The sequence below is a fragment of the Camarhynchus parvulus genome, chromosome 4A (genome assembly GCF_901933205.1).
Source record: "Camarhynchus parvulus chromosome 4A, STF_HiC, whole genome shotgun sequence".
Taxonomy (NCBI): Eukaryota; Metazoa; Chordata; class Aves; order Passeriformes; family Thraupidae; genus Camarhynchus; species Camarhynchus parvulus.
In genome coordinates this window covers 5,146,617-5,158,782 of record NC_044600.1, presented here as the reverse complement: position 1 = coordinate 5,158,782, position 12,166 = coordinate 5,146,617, and the positions used below count along the sequence as shown (strand labels likewise).

The following is a 12,166-nucleotide window of genomic DNA, read 5'->3' as shown; positions in this document are numbered from 1 at the left end:
CCATGTTTTGATTAAAATCCTGGAAATCATTTCTAACGGCCCCCAAGGGAATTAGGCCACAGCATCTTGTGGGAAGTTTGGCTTCCAGCCAGGAGGGCAACAGAGCCTTGAGCCTGAAAATGTTCCTCATGATTTACCCAAGAAATGGGCTCAAATATTCTGAATATTGAGAGAGCCTGCCTGAAAATGTCCCTTATGATCTACCCAAGAATTGGGCTCAAATATTCTGATTATTGAGAGCCTGCCTGAAAATGGCCTTCATGACTTACCCAAGAAATGGGCTCAAATATTTTGACTATTCAGAGCCTGATCCAGAGGTGGCTCTGAACCAGGTGAGGTCTGTGACCCCAGGAAAGCTTCTTGGAATAGGAACCTTCTCATCTTTAATCCAGCACTTACTGTAATGAAAATCCAGCCTTTGGGACAGCTTCTGTCTGGGGTTATAAACTTGTTTTTCACTGTTTATATGAAATCTGTTTGGTTTCTTCTCTGGGCAGTAGAATGAAGCTGATCCACACCTGTGTGCAGTGTTCCTCCCATTTAAAGTCAGTGTGAGATCTTTCTGGAGAGAGATTTTTAATATAATAGGAAAATACTTTAATATGGGGTCACAGACCCCATATTTGACCTCACCAAAATTCCAGCCCAGCCCCACACACCAGGACAAGGCTCCCACACTCTGCTCCAAGCGCTTGCTTGGATTCGAGGAGGATTTTTAATTTACTATCAACGCTCATCTCTCAGGCCAGAGACCTCAACTCTCCTAAAATTCTCCCTGGAGGAGGGCTAAGACTGGGATGGAATCCCTCATTTCCCAGAAATCCCTAAAATCACCCAAAACCAGCAGCTCCAACCCAGCCAGGCCACGGGAGCTCTGCCCCAGGGATGTGATCGACTTTCACCCCGGCTCACCCTGGCTCTGGATCGGGTTCCTGGGGGAGCGTGCCAGGAAAGCCATCACACAATTGTCCCCTGCAGCCTCCCCTGCACTCCAGGATTGTTTTCCAGCCTGAAACTCCATCCCTCAGGATTCCAGAGCCCACCCTCCAGGCTTACACCCACGTTTTTCCAGGCTCCCTGCTGCTCTTCCCAAAAGAAACTCCACTGGGAAGAGCTGGGCAGAAAAGCTCAGCCAGTGCCCAGAGTGCATTAATTTGATTTGAGCTGTTATTTAATATTATGCTCATGTTAAGGCCATGCTTGCCTTCAGAATTATTCATTTAGGAGGCCTGTAAAATTGGCAATAACAGTTTCTAGAATGCAAACATGACATGACTTTTAGATAAATATTTTCCTTTGTTGTTTTAGTTCTTTTATGGCTTTTCTGTTACTGCCAGAAATGCAGAGTTGAATCCTGAGCACTTGTGTGCTGCTTCCTAAGTGACCAGTCCCATAAACTAAAATCCAGGAGCTCCTGAAAGGTCCCATTCCTGTCCTAATCCCAATCCTGCTTCTCCAAATGTTCAGAGAATGGAGCACTTCAAAGGACTGAGCCATTAAGGTGCTTCATTCTCATTTCAGCTTAATAAATAAAGGGATTAGGAATTTTCTAGCTGCAAAAATGTTGTTACAAAAAAAAAAAAAAAAAGAGAGACAGAAAATAATAAAAAGAATTAAACATAAAATATCTTTCTTTCCACCTGTTAGGAAGGTGACACTTTCTAGAATAAGCCAAGGTGCTCATTTTAACATCTTAATGCTACACAAAGCAAAAACTTTCAAGCTTAGATGAAAAAGCCTTTATTAAATGCAATTTAATAATGGGCTTGTTTAAAATATGATTTTCCAAGTGTAAAACTGTTAATTTAAAACATTATTCTGGTTTTTATAGGCCTTGAAGCAAACCAGTTTATTTACACATTAACCATATACTGTGGAAATTCTATATCCAAATGGTTCTCTAAATCACTTGGAAGCTATGGAAGCCACAGACACCACAGCCCATGGAAAAGAAATCCAAAAAAACTTCTGCCCAGAGGCACAAGACAGAGCACAAGCCCTTGTGTGTGCCTGGAATTCTCTCTTGCACCTGAACTGGTCAGCAAAAAGGCAGCTGGAATTCCCACCTGGAAGTACCACAGAGCTGGGCAGATGAAACAAAGAGTTTCCAAGTGTGCCAAGGTTTGCCAGCTGGGAACTGCAAGTTCCTACAGGGAGCTGCAGCCTCTCCCAAGGCTCTGAAATCCAGGAGAAGGATCTGCGTAACTGAGCACAGCTGCTCTCCATGGGACACATTTGTCTTGAAGTGGAAGGTAAAACTGAAGCCATTTTATGGTAATTTTTTTTCCTTGAAAATAAAAAAGTTCTGCCCATTTACCAGCTTCCAGGGGAAAAGTTCTGGAAAAGATTGGAAGCAACCCAGAGGAATGGCTGCTGTGTGTGCAGACACGTTCCCTCCAACAGGAACACATCATTCCACAGCACCTTGTTCATCCCAGTCCCTCCCTCCAGCCAGCAACACCCAGCTCATGGCAAGGAATAAATATTAAAGTATTTTAAAAGCTTTTTTTAGAATCTTCCAGTGAGGACCAGGAAAAGTGAGAATTTAAGAGCACCCTAAGCTTGGCTGCTCTGCTTTGTCCTGCGCCATGTGTGTCCAAACCTGGATGAAACCTCCTGGGATTGAGCCAGGAAAGCACCAAAACTGAGCCATTTTTAGTGCCAGAGCTGGGTGGTACCTCCATGAATTTGGGAGCATTATGGGATGGCAGACACACACTACTGGTAGGAGACAGAGGTGATCCAAAAGCTCTTTCCCAAATGCTTGAATTCCACATCTCCACCGATTTATTTACTTTAAACTCAGCTCAGGGAGGGCAATCATGCAGACTATGAAAACCAAGAGCAGTCAGGACATTTCCAGGAGAGGTTCCCTACCATGAGACAGCTCAGAGCAGTCAGCTGCTGCCTAATCCAAACAAAACAGGAGGAAAATCAGCATTTCACAGGTGGAACAAACAGGAGTTTGCTCCCAGGTTTCTGCAGGCTCCAAGGAAGCAAAGGCTGATTTTCCACCAGCTCTGGTCTGCAAATCACCAGTGTTGGATGCAGCACAAACAGGGCTCTCTCATTTAACAACCCTCTTAAACAAGACTTCAAAATCAAGAGAAAACCCCAGCAAAAGCAAAGGATTTCTTCAAAGTGGAGCAGATTAAGCAAACTCTGAGCAAGGAGGAATTATTTTGATACAGCAGCTGCAGACTTCTCCTTGCACAACACCAGAGGTTGGGGCTGTAACACTTTAGCTGAGCACTGGGTCAAATTAGGCTGGTTAGAACAGGTTATGCTTAAACCCAGGGCTAAAACACACCAACAAATGACTGCAATTACCACAGCTGAGCAGTCTCGTGGCAACAGACCATGTGCATTTTTTTAGTTCATGGAAAATGCAAGGGAAAAATGCAAGTGTGAGATCATCCCCATGAGGCTGGAGCAGGAACACTTCCCTCAGCCTGGGTGACTGGCCAGGACCAGCACAGAATCACTGCCACAGCTCAGTTGATGGCTGGCAGCACACTAGAAAGGAAATCATTCCTTTCTGTACCTGAGCTTGGAATATTGATTTGCAAATCAATGAACCTGCTGGAAGTTTGGGGATTGAATCACATTTTTATGGAACTGCCTAAGTAGAAATTAGCAGTTTTGAAGAACCTAAGGATGATAGTTTATGTAAGTTTTTATCAAGTTTATATTTTAAGAAATCCAAGCATTAAAAAGCAAAATGACAATTTACAATACACCAAAAGGCTGTTTACATAATATCTTCCAAATCTGAACAGTTCCTCTAAATAACTCTCACCCCTCACACTGAAATGGACAAAAATACACACCTGGGTGACCAGAAAAAAGCTTTTTTTCAAGCAGAATCTTCTTAAAACCAACATGAACATCTTGCAAATCCTTCAGGAGCATAAAACTCCTCCCATGCAAACACTAAACTGCCTTCACTCCTGACTGGAGATGACAAACCCAAGAGACATCAGTGGGCACTTTAACACCTCACTCAGCAGAACTGAAAGCAACTGATTCTCATGGAAGAGATATTAATGCTGAAGTTATTTAATAAAGGGCATGGAAGAGCAGCCGTAAAAACTTCATCTGAATTTATAAACCTGGACTTAACCTGGTTAAATGCCTTCCCTCCCAAAATACCTGTACAGATCCAGGGAGCGCAGCATGATTATCACTTCTTTCTTTATCTCGTGTATGAAATCCATCTGCTGATCATGTTTTGCTTTCCAGCATTCCTCCCCAAGGTTTTGACAGATTCCCTTCTGCTTTTCCAGCAGATCAGTTCCCTGACCTGACCAGTTCCATGAGAAGGAACTCAGTTCCATGATCTCCAATTAAAACCAAAGGATCTGAGCAAGGCACTACCAGAATGCTATCACCCACTCCAGCTGTTCTCTACACAGGAAATGCATTTGGCTAAAAACAGAATTTACTTTCTTTATCCAAAGCCAATTATGCAATTCTCTCCAAGAGAAAACTTCCAGCTAAGTGGGTGAAGGGAGAAAAAAGAGTAAGAAATGTGAAAATAGAGATAAGGCTGCCACCTTACAAAATCAATAATGTTCATGTGGAGCCTGAAACTCTTCTTACCTCAAGAACTCAATCAGTTCTTCCTCCCCTAATTCATTTTTTCCATTTGATAAGAAGTTGTCCAGAACTTTCTTCCAGAAAAAAAAGAGTCCTAAGTTTAGAGGTCTGTCAAATACATTAATTTCAACTTTAAGTGTTACTTAGAGACTTAATGAGAAAATAAACACTTCATAAAACCTGGGAGAATCTAAATTCTGTGTAATTACCGTTGTCACTCTCCTGACTCGGAATTCCTCCTGGTGAGTGTTCCAGCGCCTGCTGCAGAGTGAACAACGTCTGCTGTCCTCAGGCTTCTTTCTGCAGGCAAAAATCCCACATTTTCATGTTAGTGCCTTGGTAAACATGAAATCCAAAGAAAAACAAGCTGCAGGGAACACCAGAGATCCATGGAAAGAGAGGAGCCAGGAGGGGACAGGCAGTGCTAATTCCACTGGGGACTTCTTTGGATATAACTGGATTTATTTATTTACCTACAATATACCTGTTCTACTCCTCTGCATGGCAATAAAGACAGAAAAATCAGGTTCCAAACATACCCAAATTTAAATTGTCCTGCACACGTTTCCCCTCAGATAAGGGGAATAAAAAGGCATAAACTGTACATAAAGCTGGAAATACAATCCCAGTTTGCTGTTACGGGGCAGCACAGCTTTATTCTAGAAACTGCTCCACTAAAGATGCTCCAGCAGAAGGAAATGAACAGCTCCAGGAGTCGTTAAACCACCTCAGATGTTGTATTTAATAATGTAAAAATCACCACCTTTCTCAAGCTGCATCCAGCACTAAAACCTTCCTAAACTGAGCCCTCTTTTGGCCCTCCAAACACAGGAAGGTTTTGCAGGGATCGGTCAATCCCCAATATTGTTCTTCACAGAACTATTAATTAAAAAGGTCTCCAAGATCATAAACTCCAACCTGTGCCCATCCCCACCTTGTCACAGCCCAGAGCACTGAGTGTCACCTCCTGTCCTTCCCTGGACCCCTCCAGGGATGGGAACTCCAAATCTCCCTGGTAGCCCCTTCCAATTCCTGGCCACCCTTTCCATGGAGAAATTCCTGCTGAAATCTCTAAAGACAAGGCCCAGGCAGGTGCAGTATGTTCTGCAGTTTTACTGGAATGCTCCAAAAGAAATCTGAATCCTGGTGCCTCCTCAGGCTGCCTGGAGGAGCTCCCACACAGCAATCCGTTGTCATTGTCACCAGAAAGGTGACACTGTCTTCAGGTCACACTGATGACATCACCTGAAGATGCTTCTGAAGTCACAACCTAACAAATGTTCATCCTGAGCTACTTTAAATGGGACACTGGAAAAATATTGAATATAAAGCATCGGCCCCCAGAGTGAATCTTGGGCAAAAGGAGGCATTTTCCACATCAATCAAGATCCTGGGAACAAGGGGAGATTTACATTAGGATTGAAAGGGCCCAAGGGCTGGGAGCCAGTGGTCTGTCTGTGCTGGTCAATACACAGACAGGATTGTGTTAGCACCACTGAAAGAATAAATTATCGCTGCTTTTACAATAAGCTCTTCAAGAATGCAATAAAGAGTTCAGTGTGTGCTCCTCACTCAGGAATCCAAAACTTTTCAGTGAAGGTCTGGCTTGCAGCAAAGATAACAGCTGAAAACCAACCATCTTGACCTTGGGAAGCTTCATGACAATGTGCTAAAAACAGGTGAAAAAATGCACAGGTTCCTGCTTCCACATCCCCCAGCCTTGAGCAACCCCAGGTTTAAATACTGAGAGTTCAGACCTGATGCTTTCAGACAGACCAAAATTAGAAGTGAGAAATGTAATTTTTTTCCCTCGAGCCTCTTGCAGGATTACTAATATTGAGGTTTTCTCATCTGCTTTCAGAGATAATTTTAAAATTCGTCTCCGATTCAATGAAATCATGACAGGAAATTAAGAAAATATGGAAGCAGGGAAAGAATTCTTACAATATTTCATAGCAGCTCCTGACTTTGATGAACAATATTATAAGAATGTCTTCCCAGTCACATATTTCCTTCTAAATCTGACAAGTTTCCCAATTGTGGAAATAGCAAGTCACCAAATAAAAATGCTGCTCTTTCAAGCTTAAAAGATAAATTTTAATTTACATGAAATTCACCCAAGGCCAGGCAGAACGGGAGCAGAATACTGGATTTTTTCCTGTCTGCACAGTCCATATGAAATATTTGTTTTTTTAAGGACTCACCAAACCTTTCCAAAAATAACCATAAAGGATGACAATTGTTGGCAGGGGTGGGACAAGCCCCACAGTTAACAGGATGCCAATGCCAACCTCCAAAAATGACAACCAAAAGGTCGTGAAAAGAGTTATACAGAACATTTATATCCAGATTTGGTGTCAGTGCAACATCAAAGAGAGAAGTATTTTGTGATCAAGGCTTGTGGCAGGAAATGGATTTGTGTAGACAAAGTTATCTTTATTCTCTCTCAAGGTGAATCCACCAGGAGTTATTGTTTTAAACCATTCTAACATCCAATTCCTCAAAACCATTGAAGAAAATGAACAGCCAAATCACCACCAAAAATCAGCTGTCCCAAGAGAAGAGCAGGGCAAGGTGGTATTTGTGCACAAGAAGCTGAAATTATTCCACTGCATAGTCAAAGTGCTGCTCCATTCCAGCTGAAGCCAAGTTTTCCAACAACTTGCTGCAACAATCCTGAGCTACAGCTGAGTGAATAACTTGTAAGAGCTTGCTCCAGGAGCTGTGTGAGCCATCAGTCCCAGCCCTGTTTATCCACAGCCCCATGAAGGATCCCAAAAAGAGATCTGGGATCCAGTGAATCAGTTCAGCTCTCTAGAAAATGAGATTTACTTGATCTCAGCTGAGAACAAAAGATTCCCAGACAACAACAGCGCTCCAAAACTTTCCAAGATTTGGAAACAGGAAGGTAAAAAGCCCAAAGAGAGAGGAGAGTGTAATAGCTGGCTGCTTTTCAACACCCATGATCACACACTGAGCCCTGAGAAAGTCAACATCTTTCCTATTTTACCACCTTATCCTCTTTCACAAATTACATAAACCAAGGGAAGGAATGCGAGTGTGGGAAGCAACTCAGGCTGTGCTTACTTACACAGATACTGAACCAAACACAAAGTACTTTCTTCTACACTGCATCTTAACTCCAAGGTCAATTTATTGGCTTAAAATACAGAGAGGATGCTTCCCTGGTTCAAATGCTAATCTGAGGCTCAGGAAATCTAGATTCAATTCCCTGCCTCACCACATACTTCCTGTGCGACCTTGGGCCATAAATATTTCGGTGTCTCAGTCTTTCCATCTGTGACTGAGACAGTATTTCCCTATTGAAGGCAGTGCTGTAAAGATAAATACATTAGGAAAACACCAGGAATCACATACGTGCAGCGGGCTGTCGGGGAACTTATCTGTGTGTCAATATTCCCAATCAGGCAGCAGGGAAGGCAAGGAAGGGCTGCCAATGTGAAAAAAATTAACTAGTACGGGACAGAGAGAAGACAAAGTAGCAGCAGAATGGACAGAAACTGACATCTCAATTATTAATTACAGAAAATTTCCATCATTCCAACCAAGTTTTGAACAGAAATGAAACTCAGAAGCCAGCTGGGCGAGCTGCTGAAGGGAGCAAATACACCTGCCAGCAATGCATTATTGCCCTGTTTTCGGAGATTATCACACAAAACACTTCAGATTTGAGGTGGCAGAGGGGCCGCTGAGTCTGGGGGCACAGAATCCCTGGGGACCGTCCCCGAAGGGAAGCCCCCGCTGCTGAAGTCCCCAGCCCTTTGTGAGACGCATAAATAGCAGAGTGACCCCAGTGGGGTCCCCACTGCCGCTGCCCCAAGGCGGAGAGGGGGACACAGCGGGAAGGGGGAGGGCAGAAGATGGTCAGCAGGCAGGCAGGGGCTGACAGCAGTGACCTCCCCCTGCCCCGAGCCCAGGAGGACGCGGGGGAGGTGTCTGGGACCGGAGCTGCGGAGCAGCCAAGGGGAACAACTACAAGGCTACGTGGCATTCGCAGGCAGCGGCTGCCGGGGAGGGAGCACGGGGGGGCGGCCAGGGGGGACCTGGGGGGGACGACTGCACATCGCAGCCCCTCCTGCCCCGCGGAGCAGGAGGACAAGGAGGGGAAAGGGAAAGAAGGAGACGGAGAATCCGAGCGCTGGGGAGCGGAGCGGGAGCGGGCTGGGGGAAGCGCGACCCGCGGCGCGGGCTGGCATTAACCCCATCCGGGCGGGCTCAGCCCCCGCTCGGCTCGGCACGGTCCGGCCCCCGAGCAGCGGGAGTCCCTTCAGGAGCGGCTCCCCAGAAGCGCTGTCCCCGAACCCGCCGGGTCTCGGGGGGATGCCCGCGCTCCGCAGGGCAGCGCACCCGGACAGATCCCGGCCGTCTGTCCCGGGAACCCCGAACCCTGCCTGCCCCGCACCCCGAGCGGCACTCCAACCCACCCCGGGCACCCCACCCCGGGCACCCCATCCCATCCCATTCCATCCCAGGCACCCCATCCCATCCCGCTCACCCCATCCCACCCCACGTCCCGGGACATCGGATCCCCATGGATTCTGCCCCCACCTGCCCCTTGCGCCACGTCCACCTCGAACGCGTCCCACAGGCCAGGCTGTCCCCCGCCTCAGAACACCCTTCCCGTCCCCGGGGTCCCGCCTGTCCCTCCGGCCGCCCCCGCCCGGCTCCGCGCCGCCTCCCGCCCTCCGCTCCGCGGGGCTCCGCTCCCGGCACTGCCCACCGCGCCCCGGCTGGGCACCGCCGCTCTCCGCCGCCCCGGGGAGCAGCGGAGCCCGGGGAAGGAGCCCGGGGAGCGGCCGGCGGCGGTGCTCGTGCGCTCCCCCGGCACTGACCGTGTGCCCCGCGGGCTCCGCCGCTTCAGCGCCCGCCGCCCGCCCGCGCCGCCATCATGGAATGCGCGCACCGCGCCTGCGCCGCCGCTGGCCGGGGGCGGGCGGGCGCGCCAACCACAGCCCGCGCGGCTCCGCGGCTGCCGGACACCGCGCCCGCCGAAAGCTGCGCGGGGGGGCGGCCCCGGCTGGTGGCACCTGGGGGCGGGTGACATGTCTGGGCACTGTCTGTCGCTGCCGGACACCGCCGCCAGCCCCGGCACTGCCCGTCACCTCTGGGCACTGTCCCCTAGGCACTGTCTGTGTCCCTCGGGCACTGCACTGTCACCCCCCGAGCACTGTCCCCCTGTCACTGTCTGTGTCCCTCGGGCACTGCACTGTCACCCCCCGAGCACTGTCCCCCTGGTCACTGTCTGTCCCCCTCGGGCACTGCACTGTCACCCCCCGAGCACTGTCCCCATGTCACTGTCTGACCCCTTGGCCAATGTCACCCCCAGGCATCGTTTGTCACCCCAGTTTGTCACCAAACCTGCCCCGGCCCCCTCGGCGGTCTCCACTCTCCGTGCCCCGTGCCACGACAAGGATGAGTGGGAGGTTTCCCACTTTGCACATTGCACCCCACAATTTGGGGGGGGTCACAGCATGTCCCTGACCCTAAAACTGTGAACTGAACCCTAAAACGGTGTCATACCACAAAACCTTTAGTGGTGACAGCATGAAAGTGAGGGGACAATCCTGACTGAGTGGGCAAAGAGAAGAGGAAGGAGAGGTTCCATCATTGGTCGTGCCAGGGGAGGTTTAGTTGGATATTAAGGACAATTTCCTCATGGAAATCATTGTCCAGCACTGGTACAGCCTGTCCAGGACACCCATCCTGCACAAAGTCCCCATCCCTGCAGGGATTTCAGACCCCTGTGGATGTGGCACTTGGGGATGTGGGTTAGTGGTGGCCTTGGCAGTGCTGGGGAAGGGTTGGACTCCATGGGGGTCTTTTCCCCATGGATATTCCTGTTATTCCACGATCCTGTGTCTCCTGACAGGCAGCTCCATTCCCATGTTCAGCCTCAGAGCATCCCAAGCCCTGCTGCAAAGAGGATCAAAAAAACCCTCCTGGGCTGCAGAGCCCCTCTGGCACATCCATTTTCTTTCATGGCAAATAATGTACCAATTAATCTTACACTCTACACCTTATTTCCACCAGACAGTTTACACCAATATATTTCCATTAATGTGTTTTAAAAAATGTGCCTCAAACTTGCTTAAAGCAGTGATTTCAGAGATATTCTGTGTGGAATTCAGCTCCATGTGGATGTAAAATAAATGTGACAGCTGTGCTTTTATACAAGCCCCACTAAACTGTGGATCACAGCAGAAAAAGGTCACACTTGACATTTATATGCAATATAATAAATGTGTATATATAATCTATATAATGGACATAGAAAGACTAACCTTTTAAAATGAATGGGCTTGTGTTTACCCCCAGATTGATCTTAGATGTGTTCATAATGAATATAGAAAATGTTATGATGAATAGAAGAAATTGTTCCTTAATGTCAGAGAATTTCTCTCTGGAAGGGGTTGATTTGCCAGAACGAACACCCTGTGCTGGACAGGACTAAAATAAATTCCCATCCATCTTTTTAAACAATCAGGTCCTGGTTAGAAAGGCCAGAAGAGGTGGTGGCTGCTGAATTTTTAAGCAATTAATAGGTTACCTTGTTAAATAAAGGCCAAAACAACTTTCAGAGTAACTTTACCATTAATTTTACTCATATACGCTCATAAAATGATGAATATATTCCCTTCTAATTGGGAACAAATGGTGAAAGAACATAAAATCAGTTGCATCTGAAAAGCAAAATTTTGGAGCTGAATCCAGGGCAAATTCCAGGCGGAAAAGGCAGGAGAAACCTTTTCCTCTCAACAAGATAATTGGTAAAAATCTCTGCACTGAAATTCCTCTCCTTTCTACCCCTTCTATAAGTTTTCCTGAACACGTGTGACTCCTGGCCAGATTCTTTTCCCTGTGGAATAGTCTGGATCAGCACATCCCATGTTTTATTATGGTTGATAAGAAACTATAAATTTGCCTATAAACTAGATTGAAACCCTCAGACAAAGATTTAGGGGAAAAATATTCTGCTCCTTTGTTTTGAGTCTCACCATGCTTTTGTCCCTGATATTAAACTCTGAATTTTACTGATGGCCCCAAACTGAATTCTTTAATTCCAGCTCCATTCAAGTCTGGGCACACCTCAGGAAAGGTGGAAGACCAGACCAGCACAGGATTCAGTGAGTGCAGACCTGCTTTAGGAACAAGAAGTTGGTTAATAATTTCAACTTTGAGAGAATTCCTGGAATCTTCAGCACTCCATCTCAGGAATTTTAGAGCTCCACAGGCTCTACCTAATCTGCAGTGCCCTGGGGATTTCACTCTGAAGTGAAATATTTGGGCTTAATTTTTGGGAGATCTCCTGAAAGTGACCCACCAGATGGGATTTGGAAATCTGAAGCACTCTGCACCAAATGAACTTTGCTGCTGAAAGCAGAGATTCAAGGACTGTTTTGACTTCCCAGGCTCGGTATTTATGCACTGCCAGCTAAACCTCACAAGTTGTGACTAGAGGTGGCTGTGATCCCCCCGTGGTGATGTCCTGTGCCTGATATCCAGAATAAAGGAGGTCCTTGGGAGGGAATGCTGAGCATTCTTTGCT

The 12,166-nt window shown here is 47.1% G+C and overlaps 1 protein-coding gene across 1 annotated transcript in view; it reads right to left on the bottom strand.

Moving 5' to 3' along the window:
- LOC115914816 (fibronectin type-III domain-containing protein 3a-like) overlaps nt 1-9,522 on the bottom strand; it is a 38,722-nt gene extending 29,200 nt beyond the window's left edge. The window contains 2 exon segments of the mRNA XM_030967593.1: nt 4,809-4,899; nt 9,453-9,522. The gene's annotated coding sequence lies outside the window, so the exon portion shown is untranslated.
- Nucleotides 9,523-12,166: the final 2,644 nt, after the last annotated feature.